The following is a 26,896-nucleotide window of genomic DNA, read 5'->3' as shown; positions in this document are numbered from 1 at the left end:
TAAAAGAGATTTAATTCAGATAAAAGAAAGTGTTAGTCCTCGGATTATAACATTCAAGTGCAACAAACCTTCATCGGTTACAAAAGATTAATTCTTCCTCATTGTTTCCCTAATTCGTGAGAGTTGATTAACTAAGCGAAAATCAATTCTCAGTTTCCTAAACTAAGCGATTAAGAAACAGTTACGAACTAACATGAACTAAGCGAACATGCATCAACTCTTATTTCTAAAACTACGGAATTAAGCAAACCCTAGATCAGAAATAGAGATGAAGAGAATTAATAAAGAAGGAATTTGCATTAAGAACAGAACCTCAAGTTTGCAAACACGAGAATATTAAAAATCCTAAGACTAACTAGGGAGTTTAGCAACTCATATTAGAAAAGAGGGAAAGATATGAGAGGGGAGGAGGTGAGGTGGTGTAATGGTGAGGTGGTGAGGTCTAACAAAAGCATAAACTCACTTATTTATACTAATAAATAAACTTGTTCATCAAGTAACAATCTTTGTTATCTAAATCTTTTCTAAATCTTCATAAAATCGGGCCCACATAAAGGAGTAAGCTGCTGAACAATCAGACATTCGCGGGTCCCACAAGAAGTCTGAATCTTCAATTGAGGTAAACATGAGAGTTGTAGATCTTTAAGTTAGCTTCGCGGGCCTTCAATCGGATCCTGATTCGGAGTTCTGTAGCCCAAGATATGATCATTTTAGTGCAGACTGTTCCAGACTCGCAGGATTAGCGACAGCAACTTTCAAGGACATTCTGGCCAAGTTAGAGGCTGATTCTGGAATTGTGCTGAACATGCAAGTTGTAGGGCTTCGAGTTATCTTTCCAATGACATATTATTCGCCCAATTTGGATATTTGTAGCTCCAGATTCAACCTGTTCCAGCAAAACAGTCACAGAAACTAAAAGTGTAGAATTAAGCACTTTTCCATGAATAATCCAAATAAGCACTAATTGTCAAAACATGACTAAGTCATAACAATTAAGCAAAAAAATGTATATAATGAAGCTTAGAAAGACACGCGTAAAGTGTATCAATTATGCACTTATCAGTTGCAGATGAGTGACTTGAGTTGCAATCCTGACCTTCTTGGCCTTCTTCTGAGGCGGTGGTTCATTATCATCATCATCATCATCACCATCAGACGGATCCTTCTCCTCAGATGCTTCAACTTGCTTCTCTTAGTCTTCCTCTTCCTGTGTGACTCAAAATCTAGAGGATCTTGAAGATTTCTGAAGAATTCATCCACATCAATCTCATAGCCTTGCTGCTTTAGATCATCAAGGTAGATTCTGATTGCCTCTGGGTCATCAGCCTTGGACCAGAGAGGGTAGTCCTTCAGATGGGTTCTTCTTCTTAGTCTTTCATAAGCAGTTTTAACTTCAGCCTTTGTTTCTATCAAGCCCATTATCTTCATGGATGTAGGAGTGAAGACATCCCCAACAATTGTTGTCAAGTCTTCAGAGCATCCTAATTTTTGCAGAGCCTTTATCAGTTTAATCTCTATGAAGAAGTTAGAAAGCAGTCTGCCAAAAGGTATGTATTTGATTGCAGACTTGGGTGAAGCAGTAGTTCTTGACTTCTTGATGCACTCCTTTAGATAGGAGAAGAGAAAGTAAGGCAGGCAGACTTTGCGGTGCTCCTTGATGAAGAAAAGCAACACCTTTTGGGTGAAGTTGATGTAATCTGGAGAGCTTCCCTTCGGCCTTTGATTTATGCAGTTTAGCAGAATCTTGTGCCAGATTCTCGGATCAGGATGAAGATCCTTGGTCTTGCAGTCACTTTTCCCTGACTTCCATGTAGAGTAAAGAGCCATGTTGACCTCCTCCTTGGTGGTTGGTTTGACTTTTGATTCCTGCAACTGGAATCTGTAGCCATTGCTCGTCTCTACACCCAGAAGCCTTACAAATGACTTCTCATAAATGATGATCCTCTTTCCCATAACAAAGGACACCACTTGATACTCATTGCAGTTAGCGTGTTTCCAGAATTCCTTCACGAGTTTATCATAAACTGGACCATGGAGTCTCTGGAAATACCCTTCCCAGCCTTGAGCTTGAACTTCAGAATGAAGATTGACCCCATTATCAGCAATGTTATCGAGGTCAAATCTCCATTCAGCAAGAACTTGGAGATCTTCTGGAGGGAAAACGCAGGTAACTGCACATATTCTCTGAGATAGGGGAACAACATCTTCAGCGTCTTGGACTTGTGCTTGAGCACCCTCTGTCGATCTAGGACGCAGAACAGGACCCACTTGCCCTGTTGGAAGACCCACAACCATTCTAGGAAATACTCTTCCATCGGCGGAATCAGACCTTTCACCGGAGTCAGCTCTTTCAGAATTCGTCATTGTTGAAGGTAGGAGGTTTGGGTAGAAGAGAGATGAGTGAGAGCGGGAGAGAATTTAAGAGGATGAGGGTTTTGCAAACAGGAGAGAGAAGCAAAAGACGTGAATGATGGAAAACGTGTGTGCATAGTGGTTTTAGAAAGTAACCGTTGTTGATTGTAAAAGCAAAAGTAAAATCAACGATTAAAAATTAAGAACATCATTATGAATGGTTAATACACAGATCACACGGTGGAGAAAAAGCACATCAACACTCGTTACAACAGATTGTCAGCACGGGCACAAGGAACGATGTATCAAAGTAAACTGACACACGCTTACTGTCTCATCTCAGAGTAAGCACCAATGGGTACTTATCTTCTGACTAAGTTACCTTCTGAACTAGACATCTTCTGATGAGGAAGCATCAAAGTCAGAGGTTCTGATCCATCTTCATACTGGACAAAAGTCCATATTCAGATTTTTCAGTATAAATTTAAATCTATCCTCTGCTAAGAGCTTTGTAAAGATATCTGCCCATTGATGGTCAGTATCAATAAACTTCAGAAGAAGTACGCCCTTCTGAACATAATCTCTAATAAAGTGATACTTTACCTCAATATGTTTTGCCCTTGAGTGTAAGATTGGATTCTTACTGAGTGAGATTGCAGCAGTGTTATCAAAATAAATTGGAATGTTACTCTCAAGGATTTGATAATCCTCTAGCTGATGTTTCATCCAGAGCATCTGAGTGCTGCAAATAGCTGCTGAGATATATTCTGCCTCTGCAGTGGATAGTGCAATAGTAGACTGCCTCTTGCTTGCCCATGAGACTAAGTTACTTCCCAGAAATTGACAATTTCCAGAAGTACTCTTTCTTTCAGTTCTATCTCCAGCATAATCAGCATCACAGTAACCTGAAAGCTTATACTCTGATGTTTTCTTATACATCAAGCCAAGGTTAGTGGTACCTTTCAGATATCTGAGAATTCTCTTAACAGCAGTTAAGTGAGTTTCTCTAGGATCTGATTGGAATCAAGCACATAAGTGTACACTAAACAGAATATCTGGCCTAGATGCAGTTAAGTATAGAAGTGAACTTATCATTCCACGATAGAGCTTCTGACATACTTTCCCACTGGCATCTTCTTTTTCCAGAATGCATGTAGGATGCATAAGAGTCTTAGCAATTATTGATTCTGTCATATTGAACTTCTTCAGAAGTTCCTTTGTGTACTTGCTCTGATGGATGTAAGTAGCTTCTGGTTTTTGATCAACTTGTATTCCCAGAAAGTACTTGAGTTCTCTCATCATACTCATTTCAAATTCAGCCTGCATCATCTCAGAAAATTCTTTGCAAAGAGATGGATTAGCAGATCCAAATATAATATCATCAACATAAATTTGCACAATTAAGATATCATCTTTGTAAGTTTTGCAAAAGAGAGTTGTATCTACTTTACCCCTTACAATTCATTTTCCAGAAAGAATGAGCTGAGTCTCTCATACCATGCTCTGGGAGCTTGCTTCAGACCATAGAGAGATTTCTTCAATTTGAAAACATGGTCAGGGTTCTTCTCATCTTCAAAACCAGGAGGTTGGTGCACATACACTTCCTCTGAGATGTATCCATTCAGGAAGGCACTCTTAACATCCATCTGATGAAGAATTATGTTGTGATTCACTAAGAATGAAATCAGCAGTCTGATTGCTTCCAATCTTGCTACTAGAGCAAATGTTTCAGAATAATCTATTCCTTCTTGCTGACTGTAGCCTTGAGCAACTAGCCTAGCTTTGTTTCTGACTACATCTCCTTTTTCATTCAGCTTGTTTCTGAACACCCATTTGGTTCCAATGATGTGAGCGCCTTGAGGTTTCTTGACAAGGTTCCAAACGTCATTCTTGGAGAATTGATTCAATTCTTCTTCCATTGCCAGAATCCAGTCTTTGTCTTGAAGAGCTTCATCAATTGATTATGGTTCAATTAAGGATACCAATCCCTTCAGACTAAGTAGGGTCTCTTCAGAGGGTCTGAATGCTGATCTGGTTCTGACTGGTTCATCTTTGTTTCCCAGAATCAACTCCTTAGTGTGAGAGGCAACAATTCTGCTCTTTCTCTGAGGCTGTGAATCAGAGGGACCAACTTCCTCTGGAGAGTCTTCCTCTGGCTCAGCTTCTTTTGGAGCTTTGCCTTTGTCAGAAACATTAATACTCATATCTGCAAACTTTTCAACTAGCTTTGACTGATCAGAGTCAAGCTTATCATCAAATCTAACATGAATAGATTCTTCAATAGTTTTAGCATTAGTATTATAGATTCTAAAACCTTTAGATCGTTAAGAGTAACCAAGTAATAGACATTTAGAAGATTTAGAATCAAACTTATGTAATCTATCCTTAGTATTCAGAGCATAGCAAACACAACCAAAAGGATGAAAGTAAGAAATGTTGGGTTTTACTTTCTTCCACAATTCATAAGGAGTCTTATTCAGAATTGGTCCGATAGAGATCCTATTTCTGAATGTAACATGTTGTGTTTACTGCCTCAGCCCAAAAGTGCTTTGCCATGCCAGTTTCTTCCTATCAACAACCCCATTCTGTTGAGGAGTTCTAGGACAAGAGAAATCATGTGCAATTCCATATGAATCAAACAGACTCTCAAACTTGTCATTCTCAAACTCTCCACCATGATCACTTCTGACACGCATAATTCTGCAAGCCTTCTCGTTTTGCACTTGGGCAATAAAGGTAGAGAACCCAAAATGAGACTCATCCTTGCGGGATAGAAATTTTACCCATGTCCAGCGGCTATAGTCATCAACAATGACCATCCCATATCTTTTGCCACCTATAGACTCAGTTTTCACTGGTCCAAAAAGGTCGATATGCAGAAGTTCCAACGGCCTTGAGGTGGAAACAACATTCTTTGCTTTGAAGGAGACTTTTGTAAATTTGCCTTTCTGACATGTTTCACAAAGAGCATCTGAAGAGAACTTCAGAGTGGGTAAGCCCCTGAAAAGGTCAAGCTTACTCAGCTGAGAAATCTTTCTCATACTGGCATGCCCTAACCGTCTATGCCATACCCATTGCTCTTCATTAACTGACATAAGGCACTTTACTTTCTGAGTCTCCAACTCAGATAGTCTGATCTTATACGTGTTGCTCCTCCTCTTGCTGTAAAACAGAACAGAGTCATCGATCCGACTTACATCCCTGTGTTGGGTCAATCAGCAAGTGCACAGATATCTCCGGGTTTTAATATCGAATCCACAGGGACCGTGAGTGAGAATTGTGGTTTAAGCTCAAAGCTTGTGAGTTTGAAAGCATATAAAATTCAGTTCTTGGATTTGTTTGTTTGTGACAAGAGTTTGCAAAATAAGCAATAGTAAAGAAAATGAAAACTAGCCAGTCATGGCTAGTGAATCCATACAAGAAATGTGAATGAAACCTGAAAATTACAAGGTGGAAGCCTCTCACAAGCCCCAAAAGCAATCCCTAAGCTTCAATACTTGGTAAAAATCTCAAAGAAAATCAGAAGTTCTTGACAAAATGGCCTAAGCCTTATTTATAGGCAAAAATGGTCGAGCTGGGGCGCTCAAGCGCTGCCCTAGGGCGCTTGAGCGCCCATGAGGCTGAAACAAAACTCCAGCTTCTAGAGTGCTGGCGCTTGAGCGCCAGGTGAGGGCGCTTGAGCGCCAGCTGCACGCTCTTGGTGGCTTTTCAGCTTTTTGTAACCCCCCTTTGAATGCTTTCTTCAATTTCTTTGCATCTTGGCCTTCCATTTCCATAAGTTACCTGCTGCAGCACTAAAGGACCAAGACAAGGAGTAAAATCAAGAAATTCAAAGGGCTTTTAACCACCTTAGTCCCCACAAAATCATGGCAAAACTCATGCAAGTCCTAAATTCTATAAAAATGCAAAAACAACCCTCATAAAACCATAAAATTACTAAAACTTGACTCAAACTCAAATAAACACAAAAATGCATGAGAATGCATGAAACACTACATGAGACAAAGAAAAAGACTCAAAACACTCAAAGAAATGACCCTAAAACCACTACTAACATAGGGTCATCACACCACTATACTCAACGACAGCTCGCCCTCGAGCGTAGAAAACACTCGCTTGCCCTCAAGCGCAAGAAATGCTCCCAAACAAGTGCCTAAGCAAAGGATACTAACCACAAAACTAAGGGAAAGAGTAATTACAGCGGGTTCCAAAAGAAAAGATCCAACAACCCACCTCATGCAACTTTTTGAAAAGAGAAGAGTATAGAGTCCATCATGAGAAGCATATAGATCTGAAATCCTAGGATGAGATATAATTTAGTGCACTGAGCACACAAGCAAGTTCATAGGTCCTGAATGTCATTCACTCAACAACAACAAAGATCAAACATACAGAATTTCAAAGAGACTTTCAAAGGGCTGAAATATTGGCTTGGTAAAACATGATGGTGGTTGATCCCTAAGTAAAATCTAGGCTTCAAAGCACGTTAAGTATGGTCCTCTTTTAACAACCCCGGAGCTTCTAACAACAAAATTTTTTAGCACAAGTCTCTTGCACCCTCTTTCAATTTTTCATCTTTTTTCAACTCCAATTTGTTTAGGAGTTCTTTTTCTTTTCTTTTCTTTTTCAAACTTTTTTCTTTTTGGGGGCAAGAGACTATTCCATAATTTTTCAGCTCCACACTAACATACCAAGGACCATCACTCCCCAATATTCCAACCAAACATCCGTCCCAATCATTTAGTTCACAAAGAAATCTCCAATAGGCTCAAAAGGGACAACTAGGGACAAATATTCAAGCCAAGAAAAACTCTGAGGTTCAAAAACCTATTAGTCTCATGAATAGTGCAAGTATCACAAAGCATGCAAAGTGTGAAATCAATACAGAACCAAGAATTGCCAGTGAGTCAGGATCCTCCAGGAAAATTTTAAGGTGAAGGGTCAAAGGTAGACCCTTATGGACTCAAACCAACTACTTTCTAAAGAAACACTCGGAAGACCGAAGTCTTCTCCTCTCTTCCCCAACATACAATCACTCATCCCCAAAACAACATGAGTATCCACAAGAAACAAATTTTCCAAAACCGACACAAGTAGGGAAGCACAACTAGCGGGCAAAAACATGCGAGTATATGATGACCCGGGTTTATATGATGTTTTTAGGGTTTTTCCTTGTAGGTTTTGAGTCTTTTTCTTGTGTCTCATGTATTGTTTCATGCATTCTCATGCATTTTTATCTTTTCTTGAGTCTTTGTTTTATTTTGGTAATTTTGTAGTTTTATAGGGAGTTTTCTTGCATTTTAAGTTAAGTTTAGGACTTGCATGATTTTCTTTTGTTTTATGAAGGACCTCTTGTGCTAATGAGCTCTTGGAGCTTCTAGAATCTTCCTTGACTTGTTGGTTAGGTTTGGAGAGCAGAAACTGAAGGAGAAAGAAGGCCAAGAAGCATGGAATTGATGGAGAACTTAAAGAGGATTGAAAAGAGGAGTTTCAGAAGCCAAAAAGTCCTTTTCAGGCGAGCTTAAGCGCCTAGGCGCTGGGAATGGGCGCCTAGGCGCCAATTAGGTCCAGAGGCATGTTTTTCAACATGCAATTGGCGCTCAGGCGCTCTGAATTGGTGCCTGAGCGCCCAGAACAGCCCAGCCTCGTTTATTTTGCCTATAAATAGGATTTTAGTCATTTTCTTTGGCAATTTTTTCATACTTTGTAAAGTTCAGAGGTAGAGGATCATCTAGGAGAGTGAGAGAAGGCTTCCAAGCTTGTAATTCAGGTTCTTAGCCAAGCATGGCTCTTGCCATGCTTGGCTAATCTCTCTTCTTATGCTTTGGTTTTCATGTAAGACTTTTCATCTTTAAGTTATAATCTTAAGTTCTTTCCCACATATTCTTCTTCTTTCCTTGAATCCCATTTTCTGAATTTCAATCTAGGCTTGTATGCATGCTTGCTTTATACTATTCTATAATCAGAACGGAAGTTTGTTATAGATTAGGGAACCGATTTGGGATTACCCCTTCTATGCTTGCTACTAGGAATAGAGGAAGGGTTGGGGTTTGATGGCCTGAATTTGCATGATCTAAAACCTCATATAAAATACTAAGTACACAAGGAATTGGGCTTAGCTTTTAGTATGAGAGAATTGCTTATGTGAGGAATCAATAAGTGAGTAACTAGGCTATATCATCAAGGAGAGATCCATGAGAACATGTGCATAGAATGATGTGCTTAAATTGACTAGTTGAACAAGAACCCAAAGCATGTTATTATTTTCTGAATTGTCTTTTTATTTTTCCTTTTCCTTATTACTACTTCAACATATCTCTTATTCAATAATACAAACCTTCATACTCAAGGCTTAAGCTGAATTTAGTCACTCACAATCCCTGTGGTTCGATATTTAAAACCGGGTGGATTCCGTACACTTGCGGATTTACCAACAAGTTTTTGGCGCCGTTGCCGGGGATTGTTTGTGATTTTTTGTTTGAGTTACGAGTTTGAGGTAAAGTCTACCTAAGACTCAAACTTAGGGCTGAATGGGAGACAACCCATGTTTCTTTTTTCTGTTTTACGTTTTGTTTCTTCTGTTTTTTTTTTCAGGGAATAAAAAGGATACAATAGCGCTCGAGCGGTGGCAATTAGCACTTGAGCACCTTGTTTTCCAGCATTTGAAAGACCAAAGGAGAACACTTGGAAGCACTCAATCACTTGGAAGGAGGTTCTTTTCTTACTCTGAATTTTAGTCCATGCATTTTTAACATATTTTTCTTTTATAGATTTTGTTTAACTTTTTTATCATGCATTTTGTTTTTATAGTCTTTCATACCTTGGTCTTTTTACCCTTTACTCAAATGACATGTTCCCAAGTCTTGCTCACTCACATGACGCTGGTTTTGAAAATGTTTTTTTTTAGTGGATACTTTGTGCTTTCTTTTGGGGAGTGATTGTATGTTTGGGAAAGAGAGGACGAGACTTCGGTCTTCTAAGTGTTGTCTTGAGGATATAGTTGATGTGAGTCCACAAGGGTCCATCTTTGACCCTTCACTATATAATTTCCCTGGAGGATCCTGACTCACTTGCACTTCTTGGTTCTGTGTTTCATTTTATGCCTCCTTGAGTGTAGCTTTAGGAGACTTGCATCTTTGAGACTGGTAGGTTTTCTTGGACTTCAGAGCTTGTATTGTATATATTTTTCCCTAGTCGACCCTTTTGAGCCTTATGGAGATTCTATTGTTACCTTGTTTATTGGGCTGGATGATTGGTTGGATTCAATGGGGAGTTATCACTACAAAAAACACGGGATTTAGCGGCGGTTAGAAAGGCTTTTAGCGGCGGTTATAGCCGCCGCTAAAAACACCCTAAAAAACTTAGCATCGGCTGGAAAAGCGACGTTAAACTTGGCGACGCAAAAAATTTAGCGGCGGCTAAATGTAGCGGCGGTTTAAGCCGCCGCTAAGTTTAACGGCGGTTAGACTAACCATTTAGCAGCGGTTAAAACCGCCCCAAATGCAATTACTTTTTCTTTTGTTTTCTACATTTTGCGGCGGTTACAACCGCCGCTAATGTGAAAATTGGAAAATTTTAAAAACTCAGTTGTTGTTTCAGCCACTGCAAATAGTGCATTTTTCAGAAATGATACCTTAAAATCAATCATTAGTAACCACGTATAAGACTACCAAGTTCCAATCTATTTGTCACACAAGAATCATTTAAAATCAATCAACAATTAAAATTATCATGAACAATATAAAGATAAAAACTTCCCACAAAAAACCCTAAGGTCATACCAATATTGGCTAAGAGTCTACCATGATTGAACTACATAAAAAACACAATAATTAAGCTCCATGGTATATTAATTCATCCATTTGAAATGCATAAAAAGAATAATAATAAGTCATTGGTTGGTCTGAGCATATTAAGTTTAATAATCAACCTAGAAAAGATAAGATTGCCATAAAGGAAGATAAATTTGTAAAACAAACCTGACAAATGTTCTAGCTTTCCCTCAGCAGATTTTGTTTCTCTTCTACTCATGCAGCTAATGAGACTCAGCTTTTAAGCAAAGGTTTCATCCAAGTAACTCAGGCATTCCTCCAAGTTCCAAGTCTACCTCCTGCAAATAATGAAAAGCAGGTTAAGAAGCATATTTAAAGAACTAGAAAATGGATGCATATTAAGAATTCAAGGTTCCTCCAAGTTCCAAGTCTACTTCCTGCAAATGAAGAAAAGCGGGTTAAGAAGCATATTTAAAGAACTAGAAAATGGATGCATATCAAGAATTCAAGGTTGCCACACCATAAGTGCAAAAATCTAGAAGCAAAATTCATCAAATAAATGTTTGATTCATGTATTACAGAAAATTAGCTTATGGTTCATGGCTATATAAATTATCCCTTTCCAAATTTATCTCACTATCTATATGTTTACCTTATAAAAGCAACAAAGTTATTGCCTAGAACTTTCAATATTCACTCATAGAAGTAAATATTTGCTGGAATATAGTCTTAGCAACATGAGTATTTCACAAAGACATGACTTCCAAATACCCCTCGGAGTTTGAAGACAAAACAAGAACTTATCAATGCAAGCAAGATCACACATCATTAAAATTTTACATGATAGACACCCATTTAATGTTCTTATAGGGGTACTTGAACAAAGCTACACAGGCTCAGCTTTGTGGTATATAACATACCAAAATATAACACATTAACCACATGAAGAAGTTATAATTGAATACTATATATGCAGCTACTTTAGGCCCTTCAAAGCAGAAAGGAAGTGACCCCATCAAGAGTTTATAAAAGAATGGGGCCTTCTCAACACATCAAAGGAACATTAAGAAATTCTGATTTCTCCTCATGTATATTCAGTACGACAGAACCTATCATGTATAATGTGAAGTAATAATTTATCATCAGGGGAGATCCTCAAAACCATAAAGCTATATATAATATCATAGACAGACTCAAGTGGAATGTGAGGATGAAATACATACTTTGAATCAGAGATGAGACTAATATGGCAAATGCAGGTAAGAAAAATACACCGCATAAGTTTTGTCAATTCAGTATGCATATTTGAATTCAACACAGTTATGCTATATGGCTCGAAAGAAAGCTGGCATGAACTGCATGAAGCGGTTTTAACAACAACCGTGATTTTTAACAATACATAGTTGGTAGGTTGTTTAAAATTTTATTAAGCTTTATCCAATGGAAACAAGACATTTAACTGACACAAATTTGTTTCTCATTTCAAAATAGAGCTGGTTATTTGTTATTATGATGAAGAGATAAATTAGGATTTGACGAAGTAAATTATTCGTGACAGCAGAGATTGGATCGAAGGACCTACCACCCATCCAGTGTTCGTTGGAAATTCTGCAGATAGCAATCAGCTTTCATGCGCATCGAATCATCAAGGTGATGGTAGAGTGCACTTAGCTTCCTACCCAACGTTCTGGAGCTCCATGCTACACATTGAATCGCAAAAACCAAAGCTCAAGATGGTAGTTTACATCAGTACAACCTGAGCCAGATATCAATTAAACTTAATGCAGTTCAGGACAGTATGTAACCAATTCAGTGGTTCAAAGACTAAGTTTCAAACTAGCAGCTTGAGAGGTTGGACAAACCAGAAAATGGTCAGGTTCACGCCTTAACGGTGTAACCAGTGGTCCGGCTTCTTAACTATAATTTTCATTCAGGGGGATAAAAATCAGCCTCTAAATTTTTCTCTTTTCTCAATATTATATTCACGACAAACTATTTACAAGAATTTAATAACAATTTGCGAAATCTTAATACTTGCAAACTCCCAGGCTGCTAGCCCATTGGTTCCCTCTCAGGGCACTATCATATCAGAACTATACTCTGAAAGTGAATTCAAACTAGAGGATACCCGGGCAGAATACATGCTTGAAACGTGGTTATTCCTAACGGTTCAGCACGAAGGCCGGAAAGTTCTCCTTCAATGTAATTCAATTGCAATCTACTGAACAGGACCAAGCTGGTGGGTTTCCCATTATAAGGACACGATCAACACCAATGAAATACAAATCAGATAAAAGACTTTGTACGACAGATACAATACGGTTAAGAATTACCCATGACAGATACCATACGGTTAAGAATTACCCAAATCTCTTGTGGTTTTAAAATAACATTGCAGACATTTCTTGCAGGAAAGCAACAGGCAAAGCATCATTGAGTACATGATATATGAAACGGCAGAAGATAAAAGACTTGAAATTACATACCTCAGGATCATGACCCTTGGCAGCAATAAACAATCCACCCACTCGAACAAATGGAACACAATACTCGGCTGGAAATGAAATAACAAGAAGCAAACACCAAACCAGAAACAAATCACTGAGTGTCAAAGAAATGAAAAAATAAACAAGGAAATGCTCAATAGTCAATAGCAGTACCTAATATTCTCACGAAACCCAGACCGTACCAACCTGAGCAATCCCTTGTTAGGGTTTCACTTACTCTGTCTCCCCGCAAGAATAAACCACGAAACGCAGACCGTATCGACTTGAGAAGTTCACGACGGGACTGCAACGACAGCAAACGACGGAGGAGCCCCAATTTGAACGGATATACGGTGATAATGGGGAGCAAAGGAGCGTAGTCACTCGGATGAGAAGATCGATGAAGCAGTGCTGAGGGTTTTCAATGAAAGGGGAAATTTGATGTGGGTGAAGCGGTTAGAGGGAAGATTGGGAAAAGGAGAGGGAGAGGGCGAGTGTCACTAGACTAAGGGAAGCACTAGGGCTGGTGCGTGGTGGCTGCGCACAGTCAGCGACTGGAGGGTTTGGAGGCAGAAGAGGGAAACCCATGGATGAAGAGAGTGAGGTGAAGATTGAGGTCGGAGGTGTGAAGATTGAGGGGGAAGAGGTTAGGGGTTTTTTAGAAATGTGTTCACATAGGAAAGTGGAAGAGAGGGAAAAACCGTGTTGTATTACAGATATTTTGGTATTTTGAACACTTAGCGGCGGTTAAACACGACGCCAGCGATAAAGTAACCGCCGCTAAGTTGAAATCCTTAATCCTAGTTTGAAACGTTAGCGGCGGTTCTACCAGCCGCTGCTAAAAAACCGCCGCTAAAACCCGAATTTTTGGTAGTGGTTGTGGTTCTTAACTCTTAATGGAGCTAGTTTATAAAAAATGCAATTGTCTCTTGCCCCAAAGAAAAAAATTGAAAAAAGTCAAAAGAAAAAAAAATGAGCTCCATGGAATGGGTGGAGTTCCAAAAAAAAAAAAAAAATTCTGAAACAAAAGGGGGTTAAGAGACTTGTTTGCTAAGTATCAATAGCTTGAAAGCTCCGGAATTCCAAATTGGACCACACTCAAATTTTGTGTAGCCTTAGTCTTCCTTAGGGACCACCTACCTTGTGCTTTACCTAGCCAACATTACAACCCTTTTGAAGTCTCATTGAATAATGCATTGTCAACTTTAGTTGCTCTTGAGTGAATGATTCTCAGAACCTATGAACTTGCTTGTGTGCTCAGTGCACTTAACAATTGTCTCATTCTAGGATGCTAGTTCTAAATGCTTCTCATAGTGGACTATAATTCTTCTTTATCTAAGAGTAGCATGAAGTTGATTGTTGAATCTTTCTCTTGGAACTAACTGCATTTACTTGATCCCCCGGTTTTCTAAAAATGTATCCTTCTTTTGGCATGTGTGTTGGGAGCAATTCTTTGTGCTTGAGGGCAAGCTAATCTTAGTGACGCTCGAGGGCGAGCTGTCGTTGGGTATAGTGGTGTGATGACCCGGGTTTATATGATGTTTTTAGGGTTTTTCCTTGTAGGTTTTGAGTCTTTTTCTTGTGTCTCATGTAGTGTTTCATGCATTCTCATGCATTTTTATCTTTTCTTGAGTCTTTGTTTTGTTTTGGTAATTTTGTAGTTTTATAGGGAGTTTTCTTGCATTTTAAGTTAAGTTTAGGACTTGCATGATTTTCTTTTGTTTTATGAAGGACATCTTGTGCTAATGAGCTCTTGGAGCTTCTAGAATCTTCCTTGACTTGTTGGTTAGGTTTGGAGAGCAGAAACTGAAGGAGAAAGAAGGCCAAGAAGCATGGAATTGATGGAGAACTTAAAGAGGATTGAAAAGAGGAGTTTCAGAAGCCAAAAAGTCCTTTTCAGGCGAGCTTAAGCGCCTAGGCGCTGGGAATGGGCGCCTAGGTGCCAATTAGGTCCAGAGGCATGTTTTTCAACATGCAATTGGCGCTCAGGCGCTCTGAATTGGCGCCTGAGCGCCCAGAACAGCCCAGCCTCGTTTATTTTGCCTATAAATAGGATTTTAGTCATTTTCTTTGGCAATTTTTTCATACTTTGTAAAGTTCAGAGGTAGAGGATCATCTAGGAGAGTGAGAGAAGGCTTCCAAGCTTGTAATTCAGGTTCTTAGCCAAGCATGGCTCTTGCCATGCTTGGCTAATCTCTCTTCTTATGCTTTGGTTTTCATGTAAGACTTTTCATCTTTAAGTTATAATCTTAAGTTCTTTCCCACATATTCTTCTTCTTTCCTTGAATCCCATTTTCTGAATTTCAATCTAGGCTTGTATGCATGCTTGCTTTATACTATTCTATAATCAGAACGGAAGTTTGTTATAGATTAGGGAACCGATTTGGGATTACCCCTTCTATGCTTGCTACTAGGAATAGAGGAAGGGTTGGGGTTTGATGGCCTGAATTTGCATGATCTAAAACCTCATATAAATGACTAAGTACACAAGAAATTGGGCTTAGCTTTTAGTATGAGAGAATTGCTTATGTGAGGAATCAATAAGTGAGTAACTAGGCTATATCATCAAGGAGAGATCCATGAGAACATGTGCATAGAATGATGTGCTTAAATTGACTAGTTGAACAAGAACCCAAAGCATGTTATTATTTTCTGAATTGTCTTTTTATTTTTCCTTTTCCTTATTACTACTTCAACATATCTCTTATTCAATAATACAAACCTTCATACTCAAGGCTTAAGCTGAATTTAGTCACTCACAATCCCTGTGGTTCGATATTTAAAATCGGGTGGATTCCGTACACTTGCAGATTTACCAACAGTATAGGGAAGTATAAGACCCAAAAACAAAAATAAAAACAATTACTAAACAATGCATGATAAAAAGAAAACAAAATCTACAAATGAAAAATATGTTAAACATGCATAACCTAAACTAAGGATAGAATTACCTCATTAAAATCACTCCATGGGACCATGATCGCCCCTTCCATCACCATGATCCGGATGAACGCCATCGTCATGCATGAAGCTCAAGTCGATCATCCCCTGCTCCAATGTATTGAAATCCATTGGGCCTTGGTATCCATGATCTGAGGTGCTTCCTCCCCTCCAGTGGAGATCAAGATTCCGGTGAAGGCGATCTTGCCTCAAAAACATCCGCCCGAAAGCGGCCTCCATCCAAGCCGGTGAAGGATCAGCATGAGGTGGTGTAACTGTAACATCCTGACTTGACGACTGGCCTCACGGTAACAGCACGAGTCTTTTCAGCGCGCTTTATCCTCACTCGCGCGCTTCCCGGGAAAACTTCCCAGGAGGTCACTCATCATAATATTGCTCCAAGGCTAGCACACTTAACCATGGAGTTCTTATGAGTTGGGCTCCCGAAAAGAAGTTGCAACTTGTTGTTATGAGTAGTACAATCAAATCATATATGCCTTCCTCAACTGTATAGTCCATCCCTACACAGTCTCGGAATACCTCTTGTTCGGGTGTGAGATCGGCTCATTCCTGTGACCCTCCGCCTAGAAGCCTGCCAGGAGCCGCTCCTTGTTCGTGCCTCACTGCACCGGCGATCACTCCCCGCCCTCGTCAGCCCCGGGTGTCACAGTATTATAAGACCCCGTTTTAGGGCATATTATTTTAATAATAATATTAAATAATATTTTGTGAATTACTTGTGCTATGTGTGATATTATGCCTTTTTAAAAGGTGATTAATTTTTAGAAGCAATACTAAGTCTTAGAAACCTCTAGACGTTGATGTGCGCGACGATACGAGCATTTTGACTGTAATATTTCTAGGGTTCTGCGACGGCGACTTTTAGGTCAAAATCGGCCCGACAGGAGCGATGAGTTGGCGAATCGAGTCGACGAGGACGATTTCGTGGGCCACACCTTATGGGGAGGTGCTGGGCATGATTTTAAGAATATTCTATGAGGGAATATTCCTTACTTTGGTTTTTGAAGGTTTTATTTAAATAAAATGAGTTTTTATTTAAATAAAATGCATTTAAGTAATTTTAACCTATGGTTTAATATCAAAATTAATTCTAAAAATATTTTTGAGGTATTATGGAGCTGATGCTCGAATTTTTGGAGCCAAAATTATTGATAAGGATTTTTGATTTTAAATTTGAAGTTTTGATGCATTTAGGAGGGAAATCGTGCATTTAATGCATTAATTATTTTGGGGTTTTTATTTAAATTATTATTTTAAATATTTTTTGGAGAAAATCTGAGCATGTAGAGTGTGTTGGGCGGCCAAGGCTTGTGGAGGAAGGAAAATGAGACTTTTGCAAGTAATTTCCTTTTCTAACTAGGTTTTTCAAAGGAGAGATATTAGGGATTTTGATTCTTTGACTTTCAATTAATGGGGGATTGATTTCTGAACTTTTAAAACCTCCAAGGATCTTTTCACATCTGATTTAAAACCCTTTGGATTCAGATTTATATATTCTAAAAGATTAAGGATTTAAATGATAGTTTTAAAAGGGATTTAATTAGGAAATAAGCCAAATTTTGAGGACCGAATCAAGGAAGGTTGGAAGAGTCTAGAAACACTAAAATGGGCTGGAAATTTCGTGGGTTTGGGCTTCTTCTTGGGGAGAAAGAAAAGCATTTAATGCTTGCCTCTCACCCCTCACTATAAATAAAGTCTTTCCCCCTCTCATTTCTTCACACCAAGAGCTCTCCTCTCCTCTGCATTTGTGTGAGCTCTCTCTCCCTCTCTTGTCATTATTTTCTTTTTCTTTTTCTTAGGTTAGTTTAGCTTCTAAGCCTTGAGCAAGGTCATTCTCAATATGCTCTGTGGTTGCAGCTTAAGCTGATCTGCCAAATCCAGAAGAGAATGATTTTAATCAAGTTGCTTAGAGATGTTTATCAATTTGAGGGTTTTCTTAAAGAAGTTCTTGATGTTCTTTGACCTTCAAACAAAGGATTTTATAAAGGAGGTTTTGATCTTGGGAGGATTGAATCTATGCGAAACTTATGTTTTTCTTCGAAAGTTCTTCAAGTGTTCTTACGATCTTCAAGCAAAATGTTTTAGAAAAGAATGTTTGATCTTATGAAAGAAATGATTTTGGATTTTCAAGGTTTTTGGGGGGAATTTCATGATCAACAAGGGGATATGCTTATGATCGATTCGACTATCTGATTAGTAACGTTACTCTGTCCGTTCGTTGGTAGGAAATTTCCAAGTGTAGATCTAGCTTCAAGAAGCAACCCCAGACTTCTAGGAAAGCGTACCTTTGAGGTAAAGGCACTTCGGCCTCGGCCTAGATAAATTGTTTGTGATTGTGATTGTTAGCAAGCATGATGCTAGGACTATTGATGATGTATGTAGTAGATATGCTATATGATGGTGATGCAATAAATGTTAGCTAGTATTATTATGAACATGCCTATGTGCCTAGGGTGTTAGCTACATTTATCGATATGCATGCAAGTTACTATGTTATGATAATTTGTTCATATGAGATGAACGTGATGGGCCTAGGGCCTAGTGATGATGACTGACTTGCATGACATGCATTTGTGGGCCAAGTGACCTGGACTGGGCTTGGTTGGCCACGGCTGGTGACCTGGACTGGGCTAGTTAGTGGTGACGTTCAGGGGATGGACCTGAACAAAGGACGAACGTGAAACGGCAGTGTGTTGGAGAGGTCCAACCCCGATCATCAAGCTGTTGGGCAGCGGTGTGTTGGAGGTGTCCAACCCCGATCGTGGAGTCGTGTTTGTCCTGCCTTTCCATGAGGGATTGGCTTATGGATATCCAAAGCGTCTGCATGCATGTGCACGAGCATTGACTAACAATAAACTATGAGATAGTTCCCTATACTTGTGAAACTTAGAATTATGAGATAGTTCCCTATACTTGTGAACCTTAGAACTTAATATAGTTCCCATATTTGTGAATGTTAGCTTAGTGAAGAACTTGTGATTGATAGGGTAGTATACCCTACTTATGATGTGTGTGAGTTAGAAGTTGACCCTTGCTTGTTTGCTTGTTTGTTGTTTGTTGTTTGGGGCGCTTAACGCCTAGACAACTAGCATGCGTGTGATCGGTCGAGATGCGACCCTATATCTGCTTGATGTGGACGACGACAAGGCTCGAGACATCGACTGCGCGACTGATGGTTCAGCTATGGGATTGGCGAGAGCAGAGGATGCGAGACGATATGATGCGAGCGCTGGAGGAGGCCTTGGAAGGCACGCGGCCTATGAGTCGGGTATTGAGTGTGATAATTGAGTCTGTATTTGGGGGTGGGCTGAGTTTGTTTATAGAGTTCGAACCTAACCTAGAGACTTTCTTACGGTGTTGGCTCGGGGGCGGTCGAACACTAGTTTAATCATTATGTTGTAATTTGAAAGAATCATTGTACACTTCCAAAGCTTTTATTAATAAAATGAATTATTCAGTCTATTTCTCATGTTACTACTTTTTATTTGTAAGCAATGTTATTGAAAAGTTTTATTTCAACGAAAATTTACACCCGCTTTTGGAAAAATGTTACTAAAGTGACCCTCGAGAAATTGGGGTGTTACAGTAAGAACCTCATTCACCACTTCATTAATCTCCTCTTCTTCTTCTTCCTCTTCCGCTGGCTCTGTCGGATCCTCCTCTTCCTCATCCTCCTGAGGCATCCTAGACATCCAATCTTGAAAAAGTTGGTGCACCCGATCCTTGTAAGAATGGGGGAAACCAACAACCTCTGCTGCACAGGAAATGTGGGTCTCCTAGCCTTCTCCCTAACATCATGAATCAAAGCAGTAATCAAGTGAGGAAAGATAGGACGTGGCTTCTCCTTACCCACATTGTAGTGTGAGTAAATCTTCTCAATAATGATCCTTGCCACATCCATGGGATGGCCCCTAATAATGCAATAAATTGCAATTAGGACCACCGCTCTCACTTCAGATTTATGGGAGCTAGGGAACAAGGAATCCTGCAAAAACTCAGCCCACACACGAGCCAGCGGTGTCATGTTTTGTCTCAGCAAGTAGGTGGGGTAAGATCTATCATCCTTCTCCCAATGTTGTCCAGGCCTAACCACCACTACTTCCAAATCCCTCAAGAACTCAGAAGAGCGATCTGAAAGCAAGTCATGGTAAGCGGAATTCCCCCATGGGAAAATGGCTTCCTCCTCACGCTCAGTAAAAAGGCCTAGGAAGCCCCGAATCTTCTCCGCTCCGAAGTCAACCACATCACCTCTAAACCATGACAAGAAGGTGGGGGGATCCGGTTTTTCGTCTTGATCATCACAGTAGGTATTCGCATAGAATTCCCAAACCAAGACTTCACAAGCAATAGGAATTGGATACACCCAATTCTTCCACCTCCTTGTCTCGATGGCCTCTTGCATGCCGAGGGGGTCTCTCCTTCCATCCCTATAAAATACTCTTCGCTCCTTCACACACCCCTTGTGTGCTAGGACGGATTGATAGAATTCCTCCTTTTTTGCCGAAAGGAAGCGGGAGCGGTCAAAGTTCTGGGAAGTGGAAGAGGACCCCGCGGCCCTTGTGGGATATCTTGCTCTCTTAGTAGGCATCTGCACAAAAGTTAGCACAACCCCAAGCCGCACAAAACCATTAGTCATGTTAGTAAAAAATAAATAAAAAGTATGTACACAAATTAAAACTTGAACCACTAAGAGCACCCAATCAAGTTTTCTAGTGAAGTTGGCAAGGAGAAGAAATAAACCACAAAGCACTTGCCCAAAATCGACTAGAAAAACTCATTGGAGCATTCTAACAAACACTTAGAAGGCACAAAACAAAACTAAAACTACACTAATACTACCTAACTACCCAATTCTCACCAATCTCATACCCAATACTAAATTTGGCACAAAATGCCCATGAAAAGCAAAAAAAAAAAACCAAACCCAACTTACACAAACTCAAAATCACTCACCCATAACCCCCAAGAGTTATAAACTTGCCAACCCATGAAACTTAGATGGAAGGAAGTGGAAAATTGGAACTTACCTTGAACTTGGAGTGAGTGGGTGCAAGTGAGATGCTCCTGATGCAGTGCAAACTTGGGAAGAGGAGAGTGGGCAAAAGTGTGTGTAAGTGAGATGGGGAGAGTAGAAAATGGGTAAATGTATAGAGTGGGGCGGTTTTAGAGAGAAAGAGAAGTTAGAAAGTGGGAAAATGAAGAGTTAGGAGTGTTTAAAAATGAAAAACCTGTGCGTGTGCGTGTTTGGGCGCTCAAGCGCTAGGATGGGGCGCTTGAGCGCCCTGGGTCCCCCTGCTAGCTTGAAGCTATGGACAGGCTGGCGCTTGAGCGCCAGCCCAGGGCAAAATGTGTGTTTTTTTTCTTTTTTTCTTTCTTTTAAAATAAAAGAACTATCCTAAAGCATTTTCAACAATAATAAAACAATGGGTTGACTCCCATCCAGCCCTTTGTTATAGTCCAAGGTAGACTCTCCTTCCTTTGATGTTAGGAAGGAAATTCCTTACTTCCAAATGACTTACCACAATCGCAAGGCAAGAACCTTGCACAAAACCTTCGAAACAAATCCTCCCATGAGGTTATGTCTTGTTGCTCATCAAACCATACTCTTGCTCCCTTGGTCAAGGAGTGGGGAAAAAGTTTGATTTTCAAATCATCATCACTCGTTCCTTCCTTCTTGCCAAGAGAACATGCTAGGGAAAACTTCACCATATGTGCATGGAGATTCTCGTACTTTGACCCCCCATACTTGTTACCACTCACAAGCTTTATGAGAGTCCAAGGGAGCTCGTCATCTTTCTTTTCCACCTTGGGGGTCTCTTCTTGAACCTTTGGAACACTTTTGATCACATCACAGACAAAGTCATCAACATGGTTAGTCCCTAACATGGGATTGAAAACAGAGAATCTTACTTTTTCCTTACCAACACGAAGGATGAGATGACCCTTGTCGACATCAATCTTAGCCCTACCAGTAGCTAAGAAAGGTCGGCCAAGAATGAGCGGAATCTTCTCATCTTCTTCCATGTCAAGCACAACGAAATCCACGGGGAACACATACTTGTCCACCCTCACCATAACATCCTCCACAATCCCATATGGTGTCTTGAGGGACCGATCCGCCATTTGTAAAGAAAGCATTGTTGGTGTCACCTCTCCTAGATCCAACCTCTCAAACATGCTAAGCGGCATCAAGTTGATGCTCGCCCCCAAATCACAAAGTGCTTCTACTTCTGCCATCCCTTCAACCTCCACCGGAATAGTGAAACTTCCGGGGTCTCTTCTTTTCATTGGCATCTTACGCTGCAAGATAGCACTACACTCTTCTGTCAACATTACCGTCTCATCAACCATCTTTAAACTCCTCCTCTTAGACAAGATATCCCTCATGAACCTAGCATACATGGGCACTTGCTCCAATGCATCGGAAAAAGGGATATTAATGTGGAGTTTCTTGAAAACCTCCGCAAACTTTGAGAACTTCTTGTCTATGTTTTTCTTAGTCAAGGCCTTAGGAAAAGGGACCTTGCTAACCTTAGGAGTGGGGTCTAGAACTTCCTTAGTCTTGATGGGTACCACAACTTCTCCCTCAACTATCTTTTCAATTTTTTCACCCTCTGTTTTTTTCTTCAATTCACTCATCACCCTACCACTTCGAGTAGTCACTACAGAGGCATTCTCCTGTTTGGGATTGGGGATAGTATCGGAATGAAACTTACCTTGAGGTCTTTCGGCTATTTGCTTGGCCAGCTGGCCAAATTGATTCTCTAAGTTCTTAATAGCCGCTTCTTGATTTTTGTAATTATTCTCCGTTCGGTTGATGAAAGTCTGCACCAACTCCTCTAAGCTTTTCTTGGAACCGCCACTTTCACCTTCTACTCTCTCTTGTGGCTGCCTTGAGCTTTGGCCTTGGAATCCTTGGCTAGGAAATTGCCTTTGAAAGCCACTTCCTTGCCCATTGTTACCTTGCCTCCAAGAGAAATTAGGGTGATTCCTCCATCCTGGATTGTAAGTATTTGAAAATGGGTCATTCCGAGCTTGACCCATGACCTTCACTTCCTCCTTCGGTCTAGTCTCTGGGCATTCTTCGCTGTCATGTGGCCCTCCACAAGTCACACACTCCAATTTGGCAACTCGACCACCAATCTTGGTAGTCTTCATTTGATTTTGAATCTCATTCATTTGCTTGTGAGTTGCTTGTTGGAGGCCATGAGCTGATCATAAGCCTCAACCTCTAGGACCCCTCTTCGGGCTTGGCGTTCATTACTTGAGTTCATGGCCCTTATAGCCATTTTTTCAATCAACTCGTACCCCACTTGTGGAAGTAAGGCATCGAACTCACCGTTTGAAGCCACATCCAAGCCAAACCTCGAAGAATATTGAAGACCATCATAGAACTTTGCTACTTGTTCCGCTTGGGTGAGGTTATGTTGAGGACACCTCCTCAAGAGATTTTTGAACCTTTCCCAAGCTTCAAAGAGATTTTCATCGGTGGATTGAGCAAAAGTCATGATGTCATTCTTGAGCTTTCTCAAGAGGGCTCTTGGAACAAACCTTGTGGTGAATTTCTCAGCCAAGTCCTCCCAAGATGTAATGCTACCTTGGGGCTATGAATTCAACCACTCTTCAGCAGTATCCCTCAATGAAAAAGGGAACAAACTCAAGCGGATGGTGTCCGCTGAAACATTCTAAACTCTGTAGGTGTTGCAATTGCGGATGAACCGCTCCATGTGTGCAAGAGGATCTTCAAGAGCACCTCCACCGTACTGATTTTGGCTCACCAAATTGATGAATGCCGGCCTCAGCTCAAAATTTCCCGTGCCATCGGGGGAAACTATGCTGCCCGGATAATCGTAGCTCATGGCAGCTGTAAGGCCCTAAGTTCAATTTGGAACAATTTTATGGAAGTTTGAATAAAATTGAAGTTTTAGCTAATGTTTGATAACTGGCAGATTAGAACTGTCAACTTGTGCGAATTTTTAGAGGGTCTTAACGACTTCATTTGGGAAAACTTCCTTCATGAGAGTTGTAGCCCTTTAAGTTAAGAAAATTCTCGATGTGGTTTCGTGTAAATCCGATATCTGTAGCTCCAGATATCCCTGTTTTAATGAGCAAAGGTCGGGCTGTACAGTACCTACGAAATTTTATTAAAAGTTGGGTTTGTGTTTTGGGCTTAAACCTTTTTAATTTGGGTTAAGTGGTGGATTAAACTCATAATCAGAAGGTTCTTAGGCTGAATGGAGCATTATGGGCCAAGGAAGGCTGATCCAAGGAAAGAAGCAAGGGTTTTGAAAACCCTGAGGCTTGGTGAGCCGCCGGCTGCCCATGGAAAAGGAAGGGGGCTGCAGCTGGTTTTTCCTCTGAATTATGAGCTTTAATGAGTCATTAATACTCTTTTCTTGGGCTGTATCAGATCTGAAACCAGAACCCTAGCCCACACAAGCCCTGGCCGCCACCTATAGGCAAGGATTAGAGTGAAATCCTTATTTTCTTACATGCAAAACAGCACCAGAAAATATTTCACGTAAACACCAACCAAACAAGCAAACCAGCACCCTTCCCCTTGCTCCTAAGAGGCCTCCACTCGTCACCCTTGCACCACCAGCAGCCACCGCCCACCAAGGAGGAGGAGACACGAGAAAGAGAGAAAAACCGCAAGGAAGGAGAGGAAACGCGAGAAGGAGAGGAAGCACGTGGAGGAAGGAGAATTTTGGACAGCAGAGGAAGCTCTTTCTATTCTTCACTTCTCTCCATCAAAATCCTGCTTCTTTTCATCTAAATTCATTCAAAACCCGAGGTAAGGGCTGGTTCTAGGAATGGGTAGGTTCTTTAGGGAATATGTCATGAATTGCCATGAGAAACAACTTGAGTTTTGGACTGTTTTTGCATGATTACCTGTACATGCTTGCTTGCTGGGATTTTTCTCTTGAAAAGTCATGAATATGATCCTCAAACGTTGTTTATGATCTGAATCTATGATTTTATGCGAGTTGCCATGGTATTTGTTAAGTTTTGTGCTATTTTGCACTTGTTATAACATGATCCTTGCTAAATGTTTGGTTCTGAAATTTTGAGTGGATATTTGGGTTGTTGGGGCTGTACCAAGATTGCCATGATCAAAGGGGAAGGAAGGAAAATTATTTTTGAAAACCATAGAGCCATGGGAGTTTCGCTGCCAGTTTCCTGTACTGGACAGCGGACTTCAGAGCCCCTTTTTACCTGTTTATGGTCATCAAATGAAAAAGTGATTAAAATGAAAGTTGTAGATTTTCAAAATATCTTTCCAGACATATAAAATTCATAATTTTTGGTTTAGTAATGTGATCTGGGGGTCGTGTTTAGTAACTGTCACACCTGCTGTCTTTCCTGTTCCGGACAGTTAGCTTTAAGGCCTAATATCACCTAATTCTGGGAGTCAAATGAACAAGTGTGTAACTAGAGAGTTGTAGATATTTAAAATAGCTTTCTAGAAAGGTATCATACGTGATTTTTGGTTGAAAGATGCATTCTGTGGCTCTATTTTTGTGAAAGTTGCTTCTGCTGTCAATATGTTGAAGTTGCGATGATATATTATGCATGAGTGAATGTTCTTGCGTTCCTTTACGTGGATTATATTTATTTTCTCAGTTAATGGTTCAAGGGTCGCTCACCTAGCCGTAATTCCCTTGTAACCTGTGAATGTTGTGTTGTGAAGGTTGTTGTATAAAGAGTATGATAAGACTCTAGGATTGACTTTAGAGACTTAACAAAGAGAAAAGTGTAATAAACTCGCTTGCAAGTAAATGTGAATAATTTGGACATAGGTCAGGTAGACTATGGTCCATGAGAACGATGGTACCTTGCACGCGAGGGAGTTATTTGGGTTGACTGCGGTCTCCCGTGAACCTGGTGGTCCGGTGTGGCTTCACGTGATTTGGTTGACTGCGGTCACCGTGAACTTTGTGGATCATTGCGGCTCCACGTGATTTGGTTGACTGCGGTCACCGTGATAACCGTGCCTCTGCGGAAGCACGAAGATGGCCATGGAAGTTTTGGTGGGTTGTGTGAAGTGAGATTCCGTTAGTAACTGACTCTTTCCCATAAAAGACATATAATGTACTTATATTATATATGTTGTTGTTGATTTTGTCATTATCATTCTTTTTGTTGGACCTGACCCTGCTTGTTTGCTATGTGTTTATTTGGGGGGGTAGATGGTCGTGAAGATAATGGCGACGACTCATTCTTGGGAGTTGATGCTACGTGACGAGCCACTACAGATGACGACTACACTTCTGATGAAGAGGAAGAAGATAAAGAGGAAGGGGCCAAGGATATGGTTGGGTTGTGAGACATCCATTTTTCTTTTGGGTTGAGAGTACCGAGTTTTGGAAGTATTGAACCATTACTTTATTTTAGTTGAGATAGTTTAACTTGATGTAATTTACTTTGAAGTTTTCTTCCGGATATTTATTTCATACTCTTTTCAATGATTAATAAAGTTTGAGGTTTAGGTTGATGTTTATTTCCGCAAGTTTGAAATGGTTAAGTTTCGAGAATTTTGTAAAATTGAACTTTTATCATTAATTCAAGATTAATAAGTGAATCGACGAAAACTCTTTATGAAAATTGGTTAATTAGTTACTGTGTAACACTCGAGAAATCGGGGCGTTACAGCAGCCGAGGTGAGGTCTCTAAGAGAACGATTGGCATTCTCTGCTTCTTGCTCTTGAAGTCTTTGAGCAATAGGCTCATTCACTCTTTCTTCAATGTGGGCTTGCAATTCCTCCTCCGTCATATGGGCAGCCATGGCGGCTATCTCAGCAGCTCTTTGCTGAGCTCGACGATGATGGAGGGTACGTTCAGGCTCCGGATCAAACTCCAATGGATCCGTGCCAAGCCTACCTTGCATAAACTGAAATACACAACCAAAGAAAGGTTAGTAATACATGTTCAATGCAATGAAAAACTACAAACTTGTAACCTTTTTATTTTTACTGGGACCCATGGTTTGTTAACTATCATCAAGGGGCAAAGACGTGTTTGCCTGTAGCAGATGCCAAACAAAACTCGTTTTCAAGCTTATATGGTCAGACGTGTTTGGCTGCAGCGGAAATTGAGAATACCGTGTATCCAGCAGCTTCTTTAGTGCATCAAAATAAGCTCCAGTTTGTTCATACTTCACCACATCAAATTGTGAGAAACCAAGATACCATTATTTCAAACCCTCCTTCTCCACGTGCGTCAGAATCGTTGATGCAAACTTGCACGGTGCCTCAGACGTGTGAAGTTGTTGATGCTCCGACGTCGCCGCGTGTGGTGGTGTCTCCTCACACTAATTCTTCGAGG

The 26,896-nt window shown here is 40.3% G+C and overlaps 1 long non-coding RNA gene and 1 other non-coding gene across 2 annotated transcripts; both read left to right on the top strand.

Moving 5' to 3' along the window:
* The first annotated feature begins 22,990 nt into the window (after positions 1 to 22,990).
* LOC130734817 (small nucleolar RNA R71) lies at positions 22,991 to 23,097 on the top strand. The gene has a single exon (XR_009018158.1). It is a non-coding gene; the product is annotated as a small nucleolar RNA R71 (small nucleolar RNA).
* Positions 23,098 to 23,397: 300 nt separating this feature from the next.
* On the top strand, positions 23,398 to 26,066 carry LOC130734215 (uncharacterized). Its single transcript, XR_009017827.1, has 2 exons — positions 23,398 to 24,365; positions 25,762 to 26,066. It is a non-coding gene; the product is annotated as an uncharacterized LOC130734215 (long non-coding RNA).
* Positions 26,067 to 26,896: the final 830 nt, after the last annotated feature.

Source organism: Lotus japonicus, chromosome 1 (assembly GCF_012489685.1).
Source record: "Lotus japonicus ecotype B-129 chromosome 1, LjGifu_v1.2".
Taxonomy (NCBI): Eukaryota; Viridiplantae; Streptophyta; class Magnoliopsida; order Fabales; family Fabaceae; genus Lotus; species Lotus japonicus.
This window is presented reverse-complemented; position numbering and strand designations above follow the sequence as displayed.